The following is a 6,716-nucleotide window of genomic DNA, read 5'->3' as shown; positions in this document are numbered from 1 at the left end:
ATTGTACCACAAGACTGGCGGGACCTTGCACAAGGTGTTCTGGAACCCAGCCAGAGACTTCAATTTCTGATCTGGTTTAAGGATGAGGCTAAAAACATAGAAAAACAATGGAGGGATAAAGGAATACAAGTTTGCCAGGATCAGCTTATTGGAGAAGGCCAATATGCTTCAGTACAAACACAATGTTTATATGATGTCCAAACCCTAATTTTATGTCGAACGGCAGCCTTGAATGCATGGGACAGAGTTGAGGAACCAGGAAAAATATCTGAGTCATTTACAAAGGTGATGCAAGGCCCAAAAGAGTCTTTTACAGATTTTTTACAAAGACTGGCTTCAGCAGTAAAGAGAATGGTCTCGGATTCAGAAGCTAATAAGGCAATAATTGAATCTTTGGCCTTTGAGAATGTGAATGCAGCATGCAAAAGAATAATCAGTCCATTAATGGCAAGCTCTGCACCTTTGGAAGATTGGATTAGAGACACAGTTAATGTTGAAGCTGATGAGCATGATGATATGTGGGTAGGAGAAGCAATTTCAAAAGGTTTGAGAAATGTTAGATGTTTTGGATGTGGAAAGCAAGGACATTTGAAAAGGGACTCTAGACAGGTCATTGCTAGAAACAATGTTTCTTCAAGGAACAATGGCAACAGAATGCCCCTTTTTTTCTGGAGTATGCAGAAGTTGTGGTAAGCGAAAACACTGGACCAACGAATGTAGATCAACAAAGGACAGACAGGGTAATCCTTTGCCTCAGTCTTCGGGAAACTCCCAGAGGGGCCTCATGCAGGCCCCCATTGCAAATCCAGTTCAAACCTTTCCTGCAGCCATAGAGGAAATCCCTGCTCTGAGCAATTAAATAATCAAATGCCTATTGGTATAAATCATGCTGGTCAGGATGATGAAACAGAGAGAATAGAAAATTCAGGAGAAAACATAAAGAAAATTTTTTGGCAAACTTTTATTAATGAACAAAGACCAAAATTAATGATAAAATTAAATGGTGTTTTGTTGTCTGGTCTGGTAGACACAGGTGCGGACGTTACCATAATTGCACCAGAATTTTGGCATCCAACTTGGCCTCTTCAGGAGGTAAACGTTCAACTGTTAGGAATTGGGACATTATCTCAGGTGAAACAGAGTGCAAGATGGCTCAAATGTATAGGTCCAGAAGGACAGAAAGGAAAATTAAAACCATGTGTGGCTAACATAACTATGAACCTGTGGGGTCAAGACTTGTTGCAACAATGGAATACTCAGATTAACATCTCTCCAATCTCAAAACAAATCATAAACTAACACATGTTAATGAGAGAAATATTAGAAGATATTGTTCTAATGAGTGGTCACCAGCCATCCATATTATACAAGAACAGGGCACAATAACTGATGATCTTCCAAAGACACCAACAGCTCTACCTTTAAAATGGTTAACAGACAAGCCTGTATGGATCCAGCAATGGCCTTTAACAACAGAGAAACTCCAGGCTTTAGAAGAGCTGGTAGAAGAACAGTTAAATGCTCAGCATATTGAAGAATCAACCAGCCCTTGGAATTCTCCTGTATTTGTTATTAAAAAGAAATCTGGTAAATGGAGAATGGTAACAGACCTTAGAGCAATTAACAAAGTAATTCAGCCAATGGGCTCTCTACAATCTGGGATGTCTTTGCCTACTCTATTACCAAAAGGATAGCCTCTCATAGCTATTGATTTAAAAGACTGTTTCTTTTCAATACCCTTACAAGAAAAAGACAGAGAAAGATTTGCTTTTACAGTACCTACTTATAATAATTCTCAACCGGTTAAAAGATTTCAATGGAGGGTCCTCCCACAGGGAATGTTGAATAGCCCAACTCTGTGCCAATATTTTGTACAACAGCCATTGGAAGTGATACGTAAAAAATTTCCTAAATCTATAATTTATCATTATATGGATGATATTTTACTAGCTGACTCAAATGCAGATACTTTAGAAAGAATGTTTGAAGAAATAAAGAAAATTTTGCCTTGCTGGGGATTACAAATTGCTCCTGAAAAGATACAAAGAGGAGATTCTATTAATTATTTAGGATATAAAATAGAGCTACAAAAAATTAGACCCCAAAAGGTGCAAATTAGGAGAGATAGACTACAGACACTTAATGACTTTCAAAGATTATTTGGAGATATTTCTCATCTACGAACTATTGTTGGGGTAAAAAATGATGAACTGAATAATTTGCTCAAAACCTTAGAAGGTGACAAGGACTTAAATAGTTCAAGAGAATTATCACCTGAAGCTCAGAAAGAATTGGCCTTGGTAGAAAAGAAAGTGCATGAAGGACACGTGGATTGTATTGATCCAAAGCTGGATTGCATTTTGGTTATTTTACCTTCTAGGCATTCTTCCACTGGAATATTAATGCAGAGGGAAGATATTATGTTGGAATGGATATTTTTACCAAATAAACCAAATAAAAAATTAAAAACTCTTATATTTTTGGTTGTGAGCCTAGACTTTAATGGCTGAGCTATCCCTCCAGCCCATCAAAATACCAACACAATTCTTCACAGACCTGGAAAGAATAATACTCAACTTCATATGGAAAAACAAAAAACCCAGGATAGCTAAAAGAAACCTGTACAATAAAACAACTTCTGGAGGCATCACAATCCCTGACTTCAAGCTCTACTATAGAGCTACAGTAATAAAAACAGCTTGGTATTGGCATAAAAACCAACAAGTGCACCAATGGAATCAAATTGAAGACCCTGACATTAACCCATACACCTATGGACATATAATTTTTGACAAAGAAGCCAAAAGTGTACAATGGAAAAAAGAAAGCATCTTCAACAAATGGTGCTGGCATAACTGGATATCAACGTGTAGAAGGCTGCAAAGAGATCAATATCTGTCACCGTGCACAAAACTTAAGTCCACGTGGATCAAAGACCTCAACATAAATCCAGCTACTCTGAACCTTCTAGAAGAGAAAGTAGGAAGTAGTCTTGAACACATTGTCATAGGAGATCACTTCCTAAATATAACACCAGTAGCGCAGACACTGAGACAAACAATCAATCAATGGGACCTCTTGAAACTGAGAAGCTTTTGTAGAGCAAAGGATACAGTCAACAAGGCAAAGCGACAGCCTACAGAATGGGAAAAGATCTTCACCAACTCCACATCTCACAGAGGACTGGTATCCAGAATATATAAGGAACTCAAGAAATTAGACATCAAAACGACCAACAGTCCAATTGAGAAATGGGCTTTAGAACTAAACAGAGAATTCTCAACAGAGGAAACCCAAATGGCTGAAAGACATTTAAGGAATTACTCAACATCCCTAATCATCAGGGAAATGCAAATCAAAACAACTCTGAGATACCACCTTACGCCTGTCAGAGTGGCTAAGATCAAAAACACTGAAGACACTTTATGCTGGAGAGGATGTGGAACTAGGGGAACTCTCCTCCACTGCTGGTGGGAATGCAAGCTTGTACAACCACTTTGGAAATCAATATGGCGCTTTCTTAAAAAATTGGGAATCAATCTCCCCCAAGATCCAGCTATACCACTTTGGGGCATATACCCAAGAAATACTCAATCATACCACAAGAGCACTTGCTCAGCTATGTTCATATCAACATTGTTTGTAATAGCCAAAACCTGGAAACAACCTAGATGCCCTTCAACTGAAGAATGGATAAATAAATTGTGGCACATATACACAATGGAATACTACTCAGCAGAGAAAAACAATGACATCATACAGTTTGCAGACAAATGGATCGATCTAGAAAAATTCATCCTGAGTGAGGTGACCCAGACTCAGAAAGACAAATATGGTATGTACTCACTCATAGGAAGATGCTAGATGTGGAACAAGGATGACTGGACTGCTACTCACATCACCAATGAGGCTAACTGGAAAATGAGACACCAAAAAAGACACAGAGAAATGGATGAGATCTACATGAACAGCCTGGTCATGAGTGGGAACAATGAAGGGCGACGGTTGAGGGAAAGAGAGTGGGAGATCCTAGCTGGATCAAGAAAAGAGAGGGAGAACAAGGAATAGGAGACCATGGTAAATGAAGACCACATGAGAAGGGGAGGAAGCAGAGAGCTAGGGAGGCCCACGGAGATCCACAAAGATATCCCCACAAAAGACTCCTGGCAATGGTCGAGAGATGGCAGGAACTGACCTACTCTGGTGATGGGATGGCCAGACACCCTGATAGTTGTGCCATAAACCCCATCCAAGGAAGGTCTGAGGAATCTGGATGCAGACATCCACGGCTGGGCCCCTGGTGGCGCACTGGGAGTCTAATTAGTGAGAAAGAAGAGGGTTTATATGAGCGAGAATTGTTGAAGCCAAGGTTGGATAAAGCACAGGGACAAATAACCAAATGAATGGAAGCACAGGATCTATGAACCAAAGGCTGAGGGGCCCCCAACTGGATCAGGCCTTCTGAACGGGTGAGACAGTCATTTGGCTTGATCTGTTTGGGAGGCAGCTGTGCGTTGGTGCCGGGTCCTGGGCTAGTTGCAGGGTTGGCTGTTTGAATCTGGACTATGCAGGACGCTTGCTTTAGGGGATGGACCTGGCTGGATAGTCTACAGTCATCCAGTTAAAGAAAATTACTGCAAGGTCGTTGCAGAAGGGTATCAGCTTTCTGTGCATAAATGTTTTCAAATGTACTTTTTAGTTAAAATTACGAAAAATCTCTGACTTGATTACAAGAATTGAGACTTTGCAATTAGACAAAGTCCCAATTGTCGTACCATTGTAAATCAAGTCAGAGATTTTTTTCCCCATAAGACTTGGTAATTTTTTTAATATTATTTTTTTTTTTATTTTATTTTACAACACCATTCAGTTCAACACAATAGCCACAGATTCCCCTGTTCTCCCCCTCTCGCCCCCCCCTCCCCCCAGCCCACCCCCCATTCCCACCTCCTCCAGACCAAGGTCCCCCCCCCAGGACCGGGGTCGACCTGGTAGACTCAGTCCAGGCAGGTCCATTCCCCCCCCTCCCAGACCGAGCCAAGTGTCCCTGCATAGGTCCCAGGATTCAAACAGCCAACTCCTGCAACTAGCCCAGGACCCGGGCAACCTGTTGTCACTTGGCAATTCTCAGGAGAAAGCACTTAAGGCTGTTTAGAAGTAAGCTTCCTTCTGTTTGTTTCTTTTTGTGACAGGGTTTCTTTTCATAGCACTGCCTGTCCTGGAACTTTCTCTATAAATGAGGCTTGCCATAACCTCACAGAGATCCACCTGCCTTTGCCTCTCCAGTGCTGGGATCAAAGGCAGGCATCAACACCACCTAGATAGGGTTAAGCATCTAGGGGACGAATTACATGATTGTTCACTGCTGTCTAGTGAAAGGGCTACATTTGCATTTTTATTGCACTGACCCTAAAACTTGGTCTTTTCTTTCTTCAATGACTCTTACTAGCAGAATTTTTCTAAGTCCTACATTATTACTTATTAACAGGGGAATGCATTCCTAAACCTGAGTTGATCTTCAAATTCGAACAGGGAGCAGTGCTGGGAACATCAGTAATCTCTCCAAACCAGAATCTACCAGATTAGTCAGTATTCATGGATGGGGAGCTCATTTCTAGCATACATTGGCCATTTCACCAATTTATTCCAAGTTCCATATCTGAGGGCTCAAAGTTGTACATTACATAGTCAACAAAGAGAATCTCTCATGTGTGTTCCTACTTTTCACTGATGAGTATTTTCTTAGATTCTCCAAAGTCTAATCTCTGACTCTGCGATTTGATGTTTTGCTCTGGTATTTCTGGTCAGGATAAACTTCGTCAGTCTCAGTAGAGTCAGAGTGTGATCAAAACATCCCACAACATTTCCCCCTTTTTGTCTAGATAAAGAAGGTTTTAATTCTAACACATTTAAAGCATCTGCAGTAAGGACAATTAGCAGGCAAGGATTATATTCACAATGTCTAGGCCATTTGCATTTGACTAATTCAGAGAAAATACTCCATTATCTATCCTTTCTTAGTGAGTTCAAAGTTTTTACCTAATTCACTTTCTATCCTAACTTGTATTACCAACACAAAACTATATTTTTAGGTCTTGAAACATTTTCTTTTTTTCCTGGGGATACTATATTTAATTATTGCAGTAAGTCAGCTTTAACTATTTCAGGACACCCCCACTCTCCAATCAGTTACCACATCCTGCTGGTGAGATGACCCATGAGGTAAAGTCACTTGCTACTAGTTCTGACAACCTGAGTTCCAACACTAAGGACCCCCAAGGGGGAAGGCAAGAATTGCCTTGTAGGGGGTGTTATGTGACCTCCACGTTGCTGCCTTTTCAAGAGCACAAGCACACAAAAGTAGTAAGTAAATGTAATTAAAACAAATCCCCAACTAATTCATGCAGTGCTGAAATATCATCCCCTATCGACTTAGTCTTTTTTTTTTCTTAAAAATCACATTGTAAAGACATTTAAAAGGTCTTTTTAATTGAATTTAAAGATCTGGCTTCATTTTCATTTTGCTTTAAGACTATATATATATAGCCTGGAACTCATTATAGACCATTCCAGCTTCAAACTAGAGGTAATCTGCCTGCCTCTGCCTCCGTACTACTGTGACAGGTATGCTCTACCACGCCTAGCTTGGTTGGCATTATTTGCCATTTCAGAATCAGAAAACACTTCACAAACTAGAATACTTATCAAGATACACC

This window comes from Peromyscus leucopus, chromosome 7 (assembly GCF_004664715.2).
Source record: "Peromyscus leucopus breed LL Stock chromosome 7, UCI_PerLeu_2.1, whole genome shotgun sequence".
NCBI classification, from domain to species: Eukaryota; Metazoa; Chordata; class Mammalia; order Rodentia; family Cricetidae; genus Peromyscus; species Peromyscus leucopus.
This window is presented reverse-complemented; position numbering follows the sequence as displayed.